Genomic DNA, 20,259 nt, shown 5'->3' on the forward strand with positions numbered 1-20,259 from the left:
CAAAGCTTTTCCCCCAGCTTCCTGTACACAACTTAGCAGTAGTGACTACTAAATGGTGTGGCAAAGAATGTCTTTGGCTTTCTCACCCCCATGCAGTGTGCTTCTGGAGAGCCAGAAAAATGTACTTGCTTGCTCTAGCACACTGCCTGGTACTCACAGGAGATCAAAAAAGGTTTATGGAATGGATGAAAGATTTCAGATCTTTTTCTTCTTCTGTGTCACTTCTCAGCCATGTCACTTCTCAGAGTCACAGTTCCTTCATCTCTAAAATAGAGGTGGTAGAAAAGAATAAAGGAAGAATTTGACTATAACGTCAATAAAGGTTGTCAGCCTCTCCAGACGTTCTTGTGCAATAAGACTCTTTCCATAAATCTCAAGCACTGTGACTTCAAAGAAGAAAGCAAGCAAAAAAAATCAGGAAGAAAAGAGGCGGGTGGGGTGGTGAAAGAGATACGAACAGCCTCCTTTGAACGATAAATATACGAACCACAGGCTGTGGAGGGAAGCGGAGGAGAGCGCACCATACAAAGTATATTCCTCAAGTCACCCTCCCGTCGGCTATTGTTCTCTCAGTGGGTAGCGTGGCCGAGCGGTCTAAGGCGCTGGATTAAGGCTCCAGTCTCTTCGGGGGCGTGGGTTCGAATCCCACCGCTGCCAAGTGTTTCTCTTACTTTTGCAAATAAAGGCTCTAAACTACATTTAAATGACCCCGAAAGCTATCCTCTTAAGATGAGGATTCTCTGGCAACCACTTCTATTTGCATTTAAATGACCCCGAAAGCTATCCTCTTAAGATGGGGATTCTCTGGCCGCTACTTCTATTTCCCTCCACGCTGGAGGAGTAGCCATGTGTTTTGTGCTTTCTGCCTCCCAGGCTGGGGTCAGGGCGCTACACGCGCCTGTGTGCTCAGTGTTAGACTCCATGCGCGCGTCCTCCTTCCTGTCTGGAGTCTCCTCCAGGCAAGAATACTGGAGTGGCTTGCCTTGCCTTTCCCCAGGGGATCTTCCCAATCCAGGGATCAAAGCTGCATCTCTTACAGTCTCCTGCACTGGCAGGCAGGCTCTTTACCATGAGCGCCACCTGAGGAATCAGGGTGAGCTATGCAGAAACAGGGGGCTAGATCCCAGGCAACAGTCCCCCAAATGAGGAGCAGAACTCTGATTCAGGAGTGAGGTGGAATAGCCTGTGAAACAGCTTACGGAACTGGCATTCTGGTCATAAATATATTTCCCTAAATCAGAAAACACTATTGCCAAAAGAAAAAGAAAAAAATGCATGAAGCCACCCTATTCTGGAAGGTTTGATTGGCTACCTTCAGCAACTGCAAAGCTGTTTCCTAGATAAGCTGTTACTGGCAGGATTCATGCCAGTAGGAATACAGGAAGGCATTCATTCAATACCTTCACAAGCCTCTGGGCCCTCTTCCAACTGCCCTGCCACTACTTCACCTGTCTCCATCCAGGTGAGGTAGACTGGAACTTGCCTATGTCCAAAAACAAGCTGCTGCTGATTTGGGCAGGACGTGTTCTGAATCAGAGGCTATTAACCTCTCAGCCTTGCAGGTACAGCCTCAGGCTATGCACACAGGCAGTGGGAGGGACTGTACTCCCTTGTGGGCAAACCAGTGGGGGTTTTTTTTGGTAATTTTCTTGTCTTCCTGAACTGACAGCCACCAAGTGGTAGGCCAGGGGAGGTCAGGTTGAGGGGAGATTGCCCTAACTATATCTAATAGCTACTTGGTAAGCCTTTCTGTTGCCTACTTCTGAGAAAGCTTTGAGCATAATGTACCTGACTCCTCATGTGTGTCCCAGGCCAAGCCCTGAACAGTTTCCCTTGAGTCCACATTGAGGAAGGAGCATTAACCCATCCTTTCCCTACAGCAGCTCCAAGCACATTCACACCTTTCCTACCACTCCCATCTCTGCTGTCCTCTTGGGGGTCAATTCCAGTTTCCCTGAAAATCAGATAAGATTCCTTCAGATGATGATTTCCTGATCCCAATCATTATTAAGGCCTTAAAGAACCCAGATGCAATTTTTTTTTAAGTGAAAGTGAAGTCACTCAGTCATGTCTGACTCTTTTCGACCCCATGGACTGTAGCCTACCAGGCTCCTCCGTACATGGGATTTTCCAGGCAAGGGTACTGTAGTGGGTTGCCATTTCCTTCTCCAAATTAAAAATAAATAAGTAAATAAACAAAACCAAAAATAAAGCCCACCACCAACAAAAAGAAAAAGAAAAACACCCTCCCTCCTCAGAGGCCTCCAGCTAGAGTGAAATGAGCAGTGGCCTGGGAGTCATGGAAGCTAGGTTCCTCTCTTTACACTGGCCTTGCCACTAAATAGTTCTGTGACCCTGAGCTTAATTCCACGGGCCTCACTGACCTCCTCTGAAGTGGCTGGGAGCTGGCAGAGTTGGTGGAATGCACAAGATGAAAACAACGAACAGTTTTAGAGTTGATAAAACACATTCATCCATAAACTTCCCTGATGTGGGGCTCTGGGCTTGCTCCTTAGAAAGCTGACACAGGGGTTCTCCATGGCTTTGTTGTCAACCCTACTATACCGCAGTAATCTTTGGAAAACACAAATTTAGTTCTGTGCCTGTGCTCTCCACCGCCCCCGCCCCCCCCCCCCCCCCCACCTAAACTGTATCAATGGCTTTTCGTAAGTCTTAAAATAATGACCACAGTCCTTACCTCTGCTTACCAGGCCACACAAAGGAGCCTCACCCCAAACCACTCTCCCTGTCTCCCTAACCCTCGTAAAACTCCTCTTTTCAGATCCCTGAACTCATCAGGGTTCCTCTCAACTCAAGATTTTACGTCTAGTTCCTGCATATGTGCCTTAATCCCTTCACCCCTCCCATTCTACCCGCTTAACCCTGTGTGCTCCTCCTTTGCTTAGGCCAGCCTTCCCAGAAGCCCCAGCCTAAATGAACAATCTCTGTTTGGCTTGCATCACACTCTGTACTTTTCCTTTATGGCCCTTATCACTAGTATATTAAATTAACTGTATTTCTCAGTTTTTGAAAAGTTATTTGATTGTCTTATGAGGGTAGAAACCACATCTGTCTGGTTCCCTGAAGTAACCTCTGTTCCAAGCACAGAGCCTGGAATACTGCAAATGTTCAGCAAGTGTTTGCTCAATAAATACTCTTTAAATACTGATTGAATGGAAAAATCTAAGAGTGAATGTCCTAAAAGAACTAGATTTCACCATTAAAAATAGTATCAAAAGCCAATCATTGGCAAAATTTAACAATCCTTTTTGATACTTTTTGGTGGGAGCCTGTAGCCCCATATGGACATAAGATCAGAAAGATCAAGAAAAGAAAAATGTTGATTCACCTCTACTTGAAGATTTTAAATCTTTGATTGTCACTCTGAACCTTCACCTTTAGTTAAAGAAACAACTCAAGAGTTTTGCTAATGGGTGCTAGCTCTATTTTCTACTTTCCCTGTATATCCATGGGATGCCATGTACTTTAATAAGTAGTTCAGCTTAATCCCACCAACACCATCTCCCTGGACAGTAATATAGCTTTTTCCCCTGTAAGATCCACCTCCATATAATGCACACGGAAGATTCAGCAAAAAGTAACGAGGTCCTTGAAAATTAGTTTTTAATCTGAAAGCTACTGTTGTTTAGTCGCTGAGTCATGTCCGACTCTTTGCAACTCTGTGGACAGCAGTGCTCCAGGCTTCCCTGTTCTTCACTACCTCCCGGAGTTTGCTCAAACTTATGTCCATTGAGTCGGTGATGCCATCCAAACTTCTCATCCTCTGTTGCCCCCTTCTCCTCCTGCCCTCAATTTTTCCAGCATCAGGGTCTCTTCCAATGAGTCGGCTCTTCGCATCAGATGGCCAAACTGTTGGCGCTTCAGCTTCAGCGTCAGTCCTTCCAATGAATATTTAGGGTTGATTTCTTTTAGGATTGATTGGTTTGTGTGGATCACAACAAACTATGGAAAATTCTTAAAGAAATGGGAATAGCAGACCACCTTACTTGCCACTGGAGAAACCTGTGTGCAGGTCAAGAAGCAACAGTTAGAACTGGACGTGGGGAACAGTGGACTGGTTGAAAATTTGGAAAGAAGTACGACAAGACTGTATACTGTCACCCTGTTTATTTAACTTATATGCAGAGTACATCATGCGAAATGCCAGGCTGGATGAATCATAAACTGAGATCAAGATTGCAGGGAGAAATATCAACCTCAGATATGCAGATAATACCACTCTAATGGCAGAAAACAGAGAAACTAAAACTTCTCTTGAGAAAGGTGAAGAGGAGAATGATAAAGCTAGCTTAAAACTCAACATTCAAAAGACTAAGATCACGGCGTCTGGTCCCATCACTTCATGGGACATAGATGCGGAAAAAGTAGAAGCAGTGACAGATTTTCTTTTCTTGGGCTCCAAAATCACTGCAGACGGTGACTATAGCCATGACATTAAAAGATGCTTACTCCTTGGAAGGAAAACTGTGACAAACCTAGACAGCATATTAAAAAGCAGAGATATCACTTCACCGACAAATGTAGATATAGTCAAAGCTATTTTTTTTCCAGGAGTCATATACGGATGTGAGAGCTGGACCATAAAGAAGCCCGAGCACCTGAAGAAAAGATATTTTTGAATTGATGCTTTCAAACTGCGGAGAAGGCAACGGCACCCCAGTCCAGTACTCTTGCCTGGAAAATCCCATGGACGGAGGAGCCTGGTGGGCTGCAGTCCATGGGGTCGCTAAGAGTCGGACACGACTGAGCGACTTCACTTTCACTTTCAGGATTTTAGACTGCAAGGGGATTAAATCAATCATCTCCAAGACCCTAATGGAAAAACTCATGGAAATATTTTGTTTGTCCACAAGGGGGCAGATTTCAACTGGTGGTCATAGTCCCTGAGACTAGAGTCACTTTGGCTATTAATACCTATCTTGTGACCATCAACAGGTTTTCGCTTCTTGTTTTATATACTCCTCCCAGCATTCTCCCTACACGTGAGCACTGTTTCTTTGACTCACAGTCACAGATCGCTTATCACGAAACCTGGTCAAGTGAAGTTGATAAAGTCCTATTGGATTATACAGCTCCTTTTCTTTCTTTTTCCTCTTCCTCTGCAATCTCCCTTTTATGGACTTTTGTTCCTCATGTTATTAATTCCATTATTTTACAGACTGTAACAGAATAGCCCTGCTAAATGCAACCCTACAGTGTGACCTCAAAACACCATGTGGTTCAGAATTTGCCCAAGCAACTCTGTACTTCAGCAGCTCTGCCTGGGGAGAGCTTGCTACAGAAGTCAGTGGCACTGAGGCACAATTCACAGCTGCAAGAGCCCACGTTGCGCCTTTCCTTATGTCCAGTTGGGAGAACCTTTCAACGCTTCGGTAAAGCATTTGCAGGTCCATACTGTGACCGAGGAGAGCTGCCAAAGAATATATTGCACACATGGCCCCGCTCTCAGGCTTTCTTAGAAGATGGCACATCCATAGGATACCTGACCCTGCAAGAGCCCTCTCTATTCAAGCTCCAGTACCTCCATGCTCCTTATTCCCTTCAGCATCCAGAATCAGGGATTCCTTTTTCTTTTTTAAACTATTTTTTAATGTGGACCATTTTTTAAGTTTTTGTTGAATTTGTTATAATATTGCTTCTGTTTTATGTTTTGGGTTCTTTTTGGAGGGGGGCCCGAGGCATGTGGGATCTTTGCTACCTGACCAGGGATTGGACCACCATCCCTTGCATTGGGGCAGCAAGGTCTTAACCAGGGACTGCCAGGGAAGTCCCCAGGGATTCCTTTTTGATTTAAAATAATTCACACAGGGAATTCCCTGGTGATCTGGCAGTTAGGACCTTGCTCTGTGATTAAAAATAAATAAAATAAAACAATCCACACAGTTTATTAAACAAATATTTCTTGAGTATCTATTAGGTGCTAAGAACTGTTCCAGCCTCTGAAATAGACTTTGGCAGTGAAAACAACAGTTAAAATGCCCTGTCCTCACGGAGCTTCCATTCTAGTGGCTGAGGAGGGAGAATTAAACAACAGCAGGAGCACCAGCAAAAGTTAGGTGCTGGTCCATGCAAAGGATGTAATTAAAGTAGAGACAGAGGAGCAGAGAGCAAAGAGGGTGGGTGCTATTTCATACAGAGTTCGCTCTGATAACATCTGAGCAGAGATCTTAAAAGCAGGATTGGCTCAATAAGATTGGCTCAGATAAGATTCAAAGCAGAGAAAAGAGCATGTGCAAAGGCACTGAGGTGGTCATTTCTGAGAACGACCATAGGCTAATGTAGTTGGAACACAGCTGACAATGGGAGAGACATAAGAGATGAGGTCAACAAAGTGAGAGGAGTCTAAGAAATGGCAGAGTCATGTAGAGATTTTTGAAGTCATGGCAAGAAGTTTGATAAAATGTGAAATGAAACAGAGATGTATCAAAGGATTTTAAGCAGAGCAATGATCTGCTCTCTCCTAGGGTTTAATCTCCTTCATGGATCACAGCTGTCTCATGGTGAAGGGGCTTGCATAACTTGATAAAGCTATGAACCATGCTGTGCAGGCCCACCCAAGATGGACGGGTCATAGTGAAGAGTTTCAACAAATCATGGTCCACTGGAGGAGGAAATGGCAACCCACTCCAGTATTCTTGCCTGGAGATCTACATGAACAGTTTGAAAAGGCAAAAAGATATGACAGCAGAAGACGAGCCCCCAGGTTGGAAGGTGTCCAATATGCTACTGGGATGAGATGGTTAAATAGCATCACCAACTCAATGGATATGAATTGGAGCAAACTCCAGGGGATAGTGGAGGACAGAGGAGCCTGGCTTGCTGCAGTCCAAGGGGTCACAAAGAGTCAGACATAACATAGCAACTGAACAACAACAAAGGTTTTAATAGGATCGTTCTCTCTGTTAACACAAGTTTGTGTGCCTGACTCACCATGAGGTGAAACAAACTGAAATGTTGGAGTTTGGAGCAGGAAAAAAGTTTATTGGAGGGCCATGGAAGGAGACGAGGTGGCTCCTACTCTAAACTGTCTAAGCTCCCGCAGGGTTTCAGGAAAGCATTTTTGTTTTTGACCGCATAGTGCAGTATATGGGATCTTAGTTCCCTGACCAGGGACTGAACCGTGTCCCCTGAGTGGAAGCATGGAATCTTAACTACTGGACCATGAGGGAAGTTCCTAAACAAAGCATTTTAAAAAGTCAGGTGAGGGAAAGGGTCACAGGGTATGTGATCAGCTCAGGCACACTTCTCTGACCGGCTGATGGTGAGGGGACAGGCACTGTCACAGGGGTTAACAGTATCAGTCCTTAGGCTCCAGAGGCTGGGGACTACGTGCTCATGGTCATCAAGTAGTTAACATCTTCCATTTGGTGGGGGGTTTTAATATCTCTAAAACAACTCTGAAAATACTATGCATCAAATACTGTTATCTAGGCACTTCAGCGGAGAAGGCAAAGGCACCCTACTCCAGGACTCTTGCCTGGAAAATCCCATGGGCAGAGGAGCCTGGTGGGCTGCAGTCCATGGGGTTGCTAAGAGTCAGACACGACTGAGCGACTGAACTGAACTGACTGAACTGAAAAATTACTTGTGGTTTCTAGGTCTTGTTCATCAGGTGAGTCAGAGTGCATCTGACTGAAATAAGGGGGTGTGAACACTGCATATTCTGCAGGTAGGGAGCAAGTAGGGTGACGGTCATGAACTGAGAGTCTAGCCCTTGTGTAGAGGATGAGAGTTACCACCCCTCCCACCCCATATCCCAGAGAAAAGATTGTACTCAGAACTAAACTTAAGGAGTGAAGAGGAAGTACCAGCTGGAAGAGGGTGATTCTGAGACAGGTGGCATGGGATGCCGGATGTCTGGTTCCTGGGATACTGGGCATGGTCTCCAGCTGTGGCCTGTAGAGCAACTAGGTAGCATCTGTAACTCCCAGGCCAACCTTAATTACATTTGAAGATCTGTTATGAAATGACCATCCTCAAAGACTTTGGTTTAATTGGTTTGGGGTTGGACCCCCAGTGAATGGTTAAACAGATTTACAGCTTGAGGCTAATTTGCAGGCATGTATGAGCACCCCTGTCAAGAAGTTCCTTCCCAGGGTGCTACTCTACAAGAAACTCCCACACCCCTACTAACACACCCAAGGGCCCTGGAATGTTAGGTTTGAATGAGGGAGGGAGTCCACGCTTTCTGTGACAAGACATGTGCTCACACTTGTTGACTTGTGGAGGTCCCAGTACCCAGTGTGGGCCACAGGCTTACTGCGTAGGAAAATTTCCACCTCCCTAAGTTCTGAAGGAACACTTCCTGTTTAATAACAAGAAACTACGAAAGAGAAGTGATACTTGACTTTAGAAATGATGATTTTGTAGAAGAAATTTTATATGAAATATGCTTAATAACATCTGGCATTTATCCTCATGATTTAAAAATACAACAAGGAGTATTTGTCTAAAGATATATTTAAATCTGTAATAGTGGAGTATAAAATACTGTACTATTAGCTACATAGGGTGCTTGTTTAACATGATGGTGTTTAACATCAACAAATCAGAGGCTTTATGGGAGGCAGGAAAGGGAAAGACAGCTGACTAGGAAACATCAACAAATCAGAGGCTTTATGGAAGGCAAGGGAAAGACAGGTAACTAGAAAAGGAAAAGAAATAGGGCTCGTCCGGGATTTGAACCCGGGACCTCTCGCACCCTAAGCGAGAATCATACCCCTAGACCAACGAGCCACACAACTTATTTTTGTGTTTCAAACTTTAGTAAAGAAAGTTTCAGCCACGTCTACAGTTGGTTGTTAAAATCTTTTGCCAACTATGTACGTGGGTGACACCTAGTGGAAGAATAAATCACTGCACTCTCGCCCACATTAAGGATTGCTATTCCACAGATCTTTTTTAAGAAAAAAATTCAGGATCAACAAAAAATAATTGCGCCGCATGTTTTCGCTTCTGAGTGAGCAAAAGACGCTGCGGGAACGAAGGCAGGCAGTTGCATTAGGGACAGTCACACGCCGAGGGGTGATCCTGTGATACTGGGGAGGGGAGTGGACCCGTGTTGCTGACAGAGCATCTGTTTTCGGTCCGCTGCGGGCTGGACACTGGGGCCCAAGTGGGAGGATTCTTCAGGCTTCGGTACATTACTGACTGGTTCCTGGGCTCGATCAGGCTGGAACTTTTCTGGCTCTCCCTTGTAAGCGATGGAACTCACCGCCTGGCGAGATTCTGCGTTTCCTCTAGGAAGATCCAGGCGCTTTCTCGCCGCAGGACCCCAGAGTCAGCAGCTCAAGAACCAAACGCTCGCCATGTGGCGCCTTCCACGGAAAGCACCCCCAAGACCCGGGAGGGCCGACTCTCCCGGGCGACCAGACTGTGCCAGGCCCAGGCAGGCGCTCGGTACCCGTTAGAGCTAACAAAGATTGTCCAGCCTCTCGAGACGCTCTGGCTTCAAAGAAGAAAGAAAGCAAATCATATCAGGAAGAAGGGGGGGTTAGATACGAAGACCCTCCCCCAAACGATAAATATATAAACCACTGGGTGTGGAGGGACTGGGAGGAGAGCGGATCATATACAGTACGTTTCCAAACTACCCTCAGTGGGTAGCGTGGCCGAGCGGTCTAAGGCGCTGGATTAAGGCTCCAGTCTCTTCGGGGGCGTGGGTTCGAATCCCACCGCTGCCAGGTGGTTTTTAACATCGTTGACTCCGCTGATCCTGCCACTTTAATACAGTTTCTTGACTTTCCTCTCGCGATAGACAATCTGGACATACCCAGTTTTGCGACTTCCCCTGTTTCTTCTGTTCATTGGAAAAGACCCTGTTGCTGGGATTGAAGGGAGAATGAGATGGTAGAATGGCATCATGCAAGCTCCGGGAGACTGTGAAGGACAGGGAAACCCGGCGTGCCACTGTCCACGGGGTCGCAGAGTCGGACACGGCTGAGCGCCTGAACAACAATCATTCTAATTCTTCCGCTAGAGATGACCTTACTCTACATGGGTGTTTTTTTTTGTTTGTTTTTTTTTTTTAATATTGGTTTTTGTTTGCTTGCTTGCTTGTTTTTTAACAGGTAGTGTGGCGTAGGAGAAAGAGAAAAAAATAAAGACACCACAGTACGTGATACTGCATAAAAACTCTTTTAAAGGATAATGTATCACACACGCTTAAAATGGTGATTATGTTAGTACATTTCAGACCCGCGTTCCTTCAAGGGCGGGAAAAGCAGTTGGTATTTAGCACTATTTGAAGTTTCCAGGCAGTTTTGTTACAGCCAAATGCTCTGGGAAGCAAACTCACTCAGAAGGACAGCCTGGATAGTGGAGTGCAGTTTATTACACGGCCGGTCCCAGGCAGAGTTTCCTCCTTAGCCAAGGACCCCTATCGACTTGGTGACAACCTTTTATACAAAGTGTACATGCCCAAGCCCACATCTCCAAATTCTCTAAAGTCCACCCTGGACAATGTTAGTAAGAGATACAATCAGGTTACAGCCATAAATTTACATTCTAAAGCTATCTGGACATAGAGTTTCAGTTCAGTTCAGTTCAGTTCAGTCGCTCAGTCGTGTCGGACTCTTTGTGACCCTATGAATTGCAGCACGCCAGGCCTCCCTGTCCATCACCAACTCCCAGAGTTCACTCAGACTCACGTCCATGAGTCAGTGATGCCATCCCTTTAGTCCACACCAATAAGTATTATTAAGATTACATAGTGGACATTGCATTCCTTCTGGCTCCAGGAGGTAGAGGTACTGGGTCTGCCTAGTCTGGTTTTTATTTTCCAGGGAGGCCCGCTTGGCTGTTGGTATTTTATCTCTATGGCTTCCCAGGTATGCAGTCCAAAGTTCGCGGAGAGTGTAAGATGGAGTTCCTCTTCTTTTAAAAAATGGAGTCACTCATTTGGTATGTTAAAAGTACAGGGGAAAGAAGTCAAAGTGTTAGTCGCTCAGTCGTGTCTGACTTTTTGCAACCCCATGGATTCTAGTTCCCCAGGTTCCTCTATCCATGGAATTCTCCAGTCAAGAATATTGATGTTGAACCTGGGTTTCCTGCTTGGCAGCAGATTCTTTGCCATCTGAACCAGCAGGGAAGTCAAAGTCTTTCATGTAGATGCTCACAGGGTTCCAAATTCTACGCGACGATGGTATAACTCTGTTATTCAGGCCTGAATCCAGCAGTAGAAGTCTATCCAGATTTCAATGACTTAAAAGGTTTGACTCTGTGGGCACCCCAGAAATGTGGCCATCTGGGAGAAAAAGCAACATACAGACTATTCTTCAACTAAGCCTGTAATGAGGATTGTCATTCACGCCTCAACCTTCAAGGATAGGCTACAATTAAAAGACAAATATGAAGGAAGCTATTGGGGAAGAATCTTCAGGCTGGAGAAACATGAGCCAGACGCGACCTCAGGATAACTTCTCCTGCCCTACCAACAAGGTCTGTCCTTTCTTAACTTTGACTGTCTATGGACGAAATTTACCTGTTTTCTAGATTACACAGCACTGCTAAAGATACAGCTCAAGCCTTGAATACAAGAATTATGTGCCAATTTCATGTGTTACTTCAATAACTGTACCCACTTACTGATAGACTGTGGCAAAGCTACCTAAGGACTGCTGCGGGGACCAACTTCTCACATTTGAGGAACCATGCTTATTGGAGTACTCCACCAACTATTGTGAATGGACTATCTTCCCTAAATCCTTTAATATGTTTTTTGAAATAGCCCCTCAGTTTATACGTATTGTAACCAATGATGTAGAAACTACTTCTATGTATCAGTTAGGAACCCCTTTTTTCCAGAAGCCTAACACATGTTGATCATTTATATTGAAAAGGGACCACCTATTATTTTCCTCCTATGAGAACTTTTTATTAAGGACTCAGATGTTATTTCCTACTTTGTCTATTCCTAATATTAGATTTTCCTTAGAACCTTTATGTAAAATTTTGCAAGGAACCAAAGAGTTACAAATTTTCACAGATAACTGCAATTGTGCCTTGATAGAACATTCTATCGTTACCACTATTGCTGCCAATAAGATAATGGAAGTAAGAGTTGTTGTATGAAAGCATACTTCTCATTTATGTTGAAACTTTTTCTTTACTAAATCCTCTACTGCTCAAAAATTGTTCTCTGCAATGTTTAACCCATTACTTGTGTCTTCAGTCACTTTATTTCTGTTGACTATCTGCAATTGTTACTTGACTTATAGAATTAAGAAGACTGCTTGTATTCTTTTGCCTTATTCCTATGCTCTCCAACCTAAATAATCCTGAGGTCAACTTTTAGGGAAATTAAAATGGAAGAAGGCTTGTTCAGGCTTCAGAAGCAGGAGAACAAGCCTCGGACCTTGTTTCTGACCTGCCTGGACACTGCCCAGATTCTGTACCTTCCCTCAAGCACAGGAAGTAGGCAGCACTTTAGATAAGAAAGAGAGTAGATCTTGGAATCCTTGAACCCCTGAGAGTACGGCCAAACCTCTGAGGTCTAACGAAATCCTAGGACTCACAAGGTGAAACAAACAGCATTGTAAAAAGGTGAAAGTCAAACCAGAGCTGCATTTGGGGACACAAACCGATGATGATATCAGTTTGCTGCCTGGGATTGTAAGCAGGAACCCCCCAAATAACAATTTGAAGTCTCACCTGTGGCATGGACATGCTGCCTGAGACCTTTTCCTATTTGGGACTCCCGATTGCAGTTACTCAGGACTTTCCAGCACACTGTTTAAGTCTAGGTGTTGGCTGGCCCAGTTTGTTGATGTATATATATTGTTCCTATTTCTCCTTTCTTTTAATGATTGCATATTGAAATTAAGTTAAAGAATCTTTTAATAAATATTGAAATGGTTGTGTGTAGAAAAAAAAAAATGGAGTCAGTCCAGTCAGGGCAACCTGTTCCTTTCTTTCTTCAGTTTCCCATACACTGTTTTATTTTACTGAACGGGATCCCTGGCGCTAGGCAGGGAAAGGGAACGTGCAACCATTTCCATTTCACAGCAGATGCTCTGCGAGGTCTAGAGACACCACGTCAGCCTGCCAGCCAGGAGAGTGAGGAATGGATCATCAGACAGAATTGAAAAATAACTCGTAGTTCTACGTAACTTTACCATTTCTCATCCCTAGGGGTCCTGTGCCGCAACTTTTCAAAGCAGAGTGGAGAGAACAAAATGCGACCGGACATGTATTTTAAATAAATTACCAGAAACAAACAAAGAAGGGCTCGTCCGGGATTTGAACCCGGGACCTCTCGCACCCTAAGCGAGAATCATACCCCTAGACCAACGAGCCACAGTAAGACCGCCTTTTATTTCCGCCCCAAGGCTCACGCACGTCACTAGGCCACGTCAGTAGGCGTTTCTCAAAGAAATACGAGTTTGAGTGCCTTCTACCGGCAGAAACGCGTGTGTTTCCCCAGCGAGCGCGTGCCTGACGCAGCGGAGGATTTATCCGCTGTGATCCAGACCAGGACAGCAGCAGGGGAACTACGTCCGCTTGGCCTGAAAGTCTTATCACGCTCTGCCGAAGACAGGGGAGATCTGCCGGAACAGCCGCATGGGTACCCTTGTCCTGCAGCCACTGCTTTAATGCTTAGCAGTGGGGGAAAAAAAGCGAGTGCTAGGCCCCAGCGAGATTTGAACTCGCGACCCCTGGTTTACAAGACCAGTGCTCTAACCCCTGAGCTATGGAGCCCTCGCGTGTATGCTGGTTCTCTATCTTCCCTGTTATAGGTGTTTTCAGTAAGTTTACTGTGTTAAATGGGATTTTGACCCAAGCAAAAATCCAAGGTATGCTGCAAAATTGAAAACTTTCTGTGTCGTGTCAACCACTCTAAAAGACTCTGCTTTGAGCAGAGTCGCTACTAGACTGTCTTCTAGTCCCTTACCTTGATAATCGGCTGAGACATTGCTTTCTGTTCCTCTCCTGCCCAGAAAGGATGCATATGACAGAATTCCAGATACCTGGGCACTCGAGAGACCCACCTGAGAATAAAAAGGCGCATATAGAGGGTATCCGACAGGCAGGGAGGTTATGGTGCACTCCCTTTCTTTATGTGGCGGTGAAATCCACAGAGAAGGTGAGAAGAGGTTTACAAAGCGGTTTTTTGTCTTTTCTGAAGCAAGAGCCCCTAACTCTTGCTTGTATGTTGGAATTATTGCCTCTCAAAGGTCCAGGGTTAGGAGCAAGCAGGGAAAAGAGGTGCTAGAGAGGAAATTTTTAATATTTCCTTTAAGACATACGGATTTGCATGTATCCTTGGTATAAATAATACAATTTTTTAAAAAGGATTTTGTTTTCACTTTTTAGAGATCCTGTTTTTCTAAGCTAGGAACTAAAATTGTATTTAACTACAAAAAATCTTGTACTTATTTCTTACTGCCAATATAGCCATAGACTAGAACATTGCGGGGGGAAAGGACTGATTGATGCAAGCCCAAGAAGTGAACCACTTTTATTTAGTAAGGTTTAGATTCTCTCACTATAGGCCTGCTCGTGTACTCACTAATTTTTAATGTCATTTGCCCAAGATCATAAAGTCTGCAAGAAATCTGAAAGTTACTGTAACCTTTAAATTCCATACCTAAATACTTAACAGACAGCTCCTAAAAATAAGAACTAAGAATAAAACCATAACTTCAGTACCATATTAGACCTAACATTTATAATAACTCTGTAATTATTTTCATATTTTCAAATTTTTTTCATATTTTCAAATTTCCCCAACTGGCTCCCTCCAATTTTTTTCTTAAACTAGATTCAAACAATGTTTCTCGCTGCTTTTAATTTTATGTTTCTTTCAATTCTTTCTTTTCAATTTGAAAATTCCCCTCCTTTCAGCCTTTCTTTTTTCATAGCAGCTCTCAGAAGTCTCACATTCTGCATGCTAAGTCGTTTCAGTCGTGTCCGACTCTTTTCGATCCCATGGACTGTAGCCCACCAAGCTCCTCTGTCCATAGGATTCTCCAGGCAAGAATACAGGAGGGGATTCAGTACTCCGACTGGATTCAGCCTATATATTTTTGTCAGGAACACTACCTCACAGCTTTTTAATACCCTAAGGAACCAAATAATTTTCCAGAACGTATTGTCTAGGCTGTAGACAAAAATAAATTTCTAAGTGCCCAAGCAGAAAAAATGAGGTCAAATAAGATCATTTTATCTCCTTGCATGAAAATGCATTGTGTGCCATTCAAGCTTTTTTTTCCTCCCACAAAAGAGACTTCCTTGATATCCTTGGCTGAAGACCCTGCATTTTCAGGTTCGCTGACCTTAAAAGGTCAAGAATTTATATAGAAAAGTAGGCACAATTAAGAGAACCCAATCAATTATTCATCTTAGTAGCATCCAAGTACATCTATGGATAGATAGACTCGTTTCTAAGGTACATAGATTATTTATCTAGAATATCAAGGAACAAGGCTTTGCAAAATTTTAGCCAAAAAAAAAAAAATTGTACTAGCCTCAACTTATGCTTTCTTAAATTTATTTTCTTTAGTTTCCCTAGACTTCTGACCCTTGGGAAATTGAGGCTGCACTCACTCTGGCGTATCAGTTACTACTCGTGTTACCACCTAAGGGTGGTGCGCATGTGGGTATTCATTCTTCTAGATTTATATTGTATGTATGACAGAAAACATCTTTCACTCAACTGCAAGCTTGCTACAACAGGGATAATAACCTTATTTATTTTCTGCACCTCCTCTAACCTGACCAAATGGAGAGCACAGATTTATTTGGTGGATGTGGGGCTGGTTGTAATATACCCTGAAGAACCAAAAGAAGATTCTGTTTCTCAATTTCACAGTGCTTCTTGGTTCGTGTTTCCTATTACCTAATTGCCTAAATCCATTATAATTACTCTTGTGTGTTCGTCAAGAAGCTGCCCTCTGAGTACTTAGATACTCTGGAACTGGAGTCAGAAGCTGGACAAGGTAGTAGAGAAATCAAAGAAGAAAATCAAGTATATGTCAGATTTTATCTTCTTAAACTCAAAGCATGCTTGCCAAGTCTCTTCAGTTGTGTTCAACTTTTTGCAACCCTATGGACTGTATTCCACCCAGCTCCTCTGTCCATGGGATTCTCCAGGCAAGAATACTGGAATGGGGTGCCATGACTTCCTCCAGGGGATCTTCCCAAAACCCAAAGTAGCCAGACTATTACAATATTTTGTAGTGACTGAGTTTGGGGGGGTGGGTGGAGGAGAAGGAGGTTATTGCTACCAGCAGGATGAATAGAAACAAAGAAAAAAGAATGTCTCATAAGTTTCCTCTTTCCCTTTGGCTGAGCACGTTCAGGGTTACATTTCTTTTCACCTGAATGTTTGCAGAGGCAATCAGCCTGGTGAGATTGTTCCCTTTTGTCCCACTTCTTCCATAAACTTCAGTAAACATTATAAAGACAAATACAAATTTAAAATAAGAGGCTTAATTCTTCCTATTGAAAATAAGGGGAAATATTTTCCTTTCCCTTCTCTCCTTTTTCTTCAAATAGTTATTTTAGAAAAGTTGTAAGTATAAATACATCACAGTATTTTGTATTACTCTGATGGTCAATGTACCAAACACATGAGACCATGAAAAAGCTACTAAATATTTAAGTAGCGGCTCAGTAAATGCTGAAAAGACTATCTGATACATTCGCCAAAAGGAACATATTATTTACCAGTATTTACTTTTCAGTAAGATTTTTGTGGGCTTTCCTGGTGGCTCAGATGGTAGAGGATCTGCCTGCAGTACAGGAGACCAGGGTTTGGTCTCCTGGAGAGGAGAATGGCCACCCACTCCAGTATTCTTGTCTGGAGAATTCTATGGACCGAGGAGCTTGGTGGGCTACAGTTCATGGGGTCATAAAGAACTTTTAGTGAGATTTTTATAGCACATGCAGATGGGAGCCAAGCCAGTAATTGGATGGCTCTCTACTCAAGCTAGGGTGAGAGACTTACATTGCAATGTAGTGCAAGTCTGGTGGGAACTTTAAAATGCCCTAAACAGAGAATAGAACAGTTGAAGCATAGATTGGAAAATAGAGTACTTGTAACAATTCTCTAACTTTGGAGGAATTTATTAGGATTCCAATTCATGGGCCTGAGATTGTGCATTCCTAATAAATTACCAGGAGATGCTGATGTTGCTGGTTCTTAGACTATACCTTGAGCATCAAGGCCTTAAAGTAAATTTCCCACTTGTGTATAAATTTTCATCATTTACACTATTAACAAGGTATGGATAGCAGGAAATCCAAGGTTAAATTCTCCTGTAATGTTGCAGAATGTTAGAGCCTAAAATACTAGTACCCAACACTGAAAATGGAAAGAATAGGCATGTGCCAGACAAATATCACACTTATCTCTATCAGGCATTTTTCCAAAGGGCTTCAGATGTTGGTCAATTAAGTAGTAGGCAAGGCTGGCATTCCACTAGGAAAAGCTAAGACTTCTGATTTCAGGTCTCTATCAGTCTCCACTTCGGTGATGAACAGATCAAAATACTTTCCCCATTGAAGAATCCTGTGAGTTTAAGGCAGACAATGAGTGCTCGAGCAATAACAGGTGATTGAATAGGGGAGGCCATGCACACTGGTTAGTAAAGGAAATTCAGAATGGCAGGTGAGACTGTGCTACTTTGTCCTGATAAGAAAATGCTTTGAAGCTTGTCAGTTTGTGGAGCCTGAACATGCAGTCCCTTAGAATCAAAGGGACCTCTGCTATAATGATCAAGTGCTTTCTTGTCAGCTGGTTCCTTTCACTGCCCTGACCTAGAACTAAAAAATAAATAAATAATCAAGGGTTCAGGTCACTTCCATCTTATCAGAATCTCTGTACATTTGTTTGAATCTATATTTTTAAAAAGAAGTCAAAACATTTACAGAAGCTGTGGTTTATTTAAATGTGTATGTTTACCAAATCAGCACTGAGACCTCAATATGATCTCACTTAATCTTCTAATCAAAAGCCTCAATGTGAGATTTCCCAGGACCAATCCATAGACCCTGAGTTTCTCACCTGGTTCACTACTAGACAAAATAGTTTGATGAATATGTTCAACACTTGTTCTTTCTCCTCCCATCCATTCCTACATCCTTTCGGTAGTAAAGAACCCCAGGCCTTTTCTGTCTTTCAAACTGATGCTTCCTAGTCTTATGCACAAAGTTTATTGCACATGATCTCTAGGTTCTCTCCAATTCGAGATTAGCATCAGTCTTCCCACTGCTTATGACCTATTGCAAAGAAGCGTGTACTGCTCAAGGCAATAAGCTCACACACACTTTTTTTCTGAGGGTCCTCAAAAAGCGTGGAAACACAAACTGAAGTTTCTTGTAAGTTGTCCACTTCAGCCAAAGGGGCTGAAGACAGGTACTTGAGCTCCTCCATCTCCAGTGATGTGGGGCATAGAAGCCACACCTTCCGCTAGATTCGCTGGCCTTTGCTGCTGACCATCTCCGAGAGATGGCCACGCTCGTGACTCCGGTACCTTCTGGAGAGAAAGAACTAGGTGGGAACAGGTTGACATCCAGTTCCACCCTGGGAGCTCAGATTGCCGGTCAACTGGGAGCAGAGAGAGGAAAGGAGAGAGCGAAAAAGAGCGATCAGGAAGCGTCTACCCCGGTGTGGGAGAGGGGTGAGATGAGGTGGCGGGTGGAGGGGAATTGACCCAGAGGGCACCGGGATTGGCGGCAGTAGGGAGCTGATGGGGAGTGCGAGGAGAGCCCGCCTCTGGCCTTGAAATCTTCCTAAAGTGGCCCCAGCTTTTCCCATTTCCTGCTTCCCCGTCTTGGTTCTGCGTTCATCCGGTGCTTCCTGAGCCCTATTTCCAATCAGCTTTTTTAGAAGTTCTTTCGCGTTCCTCGCTCCCCACCCCACCCCGCTTTCTGGCATCGAAGATGGGAACCAGCAAGACCTTCGTCCCAAGAAAATACAGAGAAGCACGCCTGACCCTGACCGCGAACCCTCAGGCCGCCGGGAAAGGACCTCGGAGGCTCTGGGGCAAGGGCAGGCAAGAGCAGGGTGTGGTTTTTTGGAGTGATGGAGGCGGGGAGTAAGAGGAAGTTAGGAAACTTTAATGAGACTCCTAGGAGAGTTTCTGCATCCAGAGACCCAGAAATGGCCAATCAGAAAGAGCAATGAATAAGGTGGCTTGTAGTCCAGGGTTTACCGCGGAGCACAGATTGACAGGTATGCGATTCCACTTGGGTGCTGAAGATCCCTGGCTGGGAGCACTTCTGAAACTTTTCCTTTCCCTCTACTCCATTCGAAAGAAAAGATCTGAAGCTTAGCGGCTCGGGAACCCATGGAAACTCGGACATAGCCCTCCCCGGTGTGGGAAGGTTCTTGGATGTAACCACCCCCTGGGAGTCAGTCACCCTGGTCCCTCTGTAAGGGAAATTGTTCAGAGGCTACAGCAGTGCGCGTGTGCGTGGGTCTACCCCAGAGTGCTACTTTCAGGAAAAGTAGACCAGTCTCTCTCTCTGACCGAACCTGCAGGGGATGTGACAAAGGATTTTCCTGTCTATCGGCGACAGGCTTGCCAGATCTGTCAACGGAGCGAACCTGTTGCTTGATCTGATCTCCGACCTCATTCTCTCTGTGAGTTTCACAGCCATAGACCAACGACCCAACAGAGGGGAGTTTCTTGCTGCTGCTGCTGCTGCTGCTAAGTCGCTTCAGTTGTGTCCGACTCTGTGCGATCCCATAGACAGCAGCCCATCAGGCTTCGCGGTCCCTGGGATTCTCCAGGCAAGAACACTGGAGTGGGTTGCCATTTCCTTCTCCAGGGGAGTTTCTTAGTCTTCTGAAATCACTTGCAATAAGTCGCCAGTGAGATTTTTTCCCCCTTTTTTCTGCGTGGAATTGCCTCGGTTAACGAAAAGGTCTTTCAAGGAAATTTGCGCTAATAATCATTGACAACTTTCTCAGGCCTGTGAGAATACAATGGGTTCTCCTCTCTCCGAGTTTGCTCAGGTCCTTAAGGATAAATGAAAATACTGAGGGAAATTCCATTAACTCAAGAAAATTCAAAATTATGAGCACGGATACTGTAGTAAACAGCTCAGGGATGAGATCTCTGTACCACCTGTGGTAGTGTGGCCGAGCGGTCTAAGGCGCTGGATTTAGGCTCCAGTCTCTTCGGGGGCGTGGGTTCGAATCCCACCACTGCCAACGGTGTGTTTTAGTATAGCTGTAAATCAGAAGTAGTATAACTCAAGCTGAATCCATGAAAACCTCTCTCTCTGGCA

At 44.3% G+C, this 20,259-nt stretch overlaps 6 non-coding genes across 6 annotated transcripts; 3 read left to right on the forward strand and 3 right to left on the reverse strand.

The window, feature by feature from the left end:
* The first annotated feature begins 575 nt into the window (after positions 1–575).
* On the forward strand, positions 576–657 carry TRNAL-AAG. Its single transcript has one exon. It is a non-coding gene; the product is annotated as a tRNA-Leu (tRNA).
* An 8,028-nt stretch (positions 658–8,685) lies between these two features.
* TRNAP-AGG lies at positions 8,686–8,757 on the reverse strand. The gene has a single exon. It is a non-coding gene; the product is annotated as a tRNA-Pro (tRNA).
* An 865-nt stretch (positions 8,758–9,622) lies between these two features.
* On the forward strand, positions 9,623–9,704 carry TRNAL-AAG. Its single transcript has one exon. It is a non-coding gene; the product is annotated as a tRNA-Leu (tRNA).
* Positions 9,705–13,245: 3,541 nt separating this feature from the next.
* Positions 13,246–13,317, reverse strand: TRNAP-AGG. The gene has a single exon. It is a non-coding gene; the product is annotated as a tRNA-Pro (tRNA).
* Positions 13,318–13,646: 329 nt separating this feature from the next.
* Positions 13,647–13,719, reverse strand: TRNAT-UGU. The gene has a single exon. It is a non-coding gene; the product is annotated as a tRNA-Thr (tRNA).
* A 6,381-nt stretch (positions 13,720–20,100) lies between these two features.
* On the forward strand, positions 20,101–20,182 carry TRNAL-UAG. Its single transcript has one exon. It is a non-coding gene; the product is annotated as a tRNA-Leu (tRNA).
* Positions 20,183–20,259: the final 77 nt, after the last annotated feature.

Source organism: Oryx dammah, unplaced genomic scaffold, assembly GCF_014754425.2.
Source record: "Oryx dammah isolate SB20612 unplaced genomic scaffold, SCBI_Odam_1.1 HiC_scaffold_26, whole genome shotgun sequence".
NCBI lineage: Eukaryota > Metazoa > Chordata > Mammalia > Artiodactyla > Bovidae > Oryx > Oryx dammah.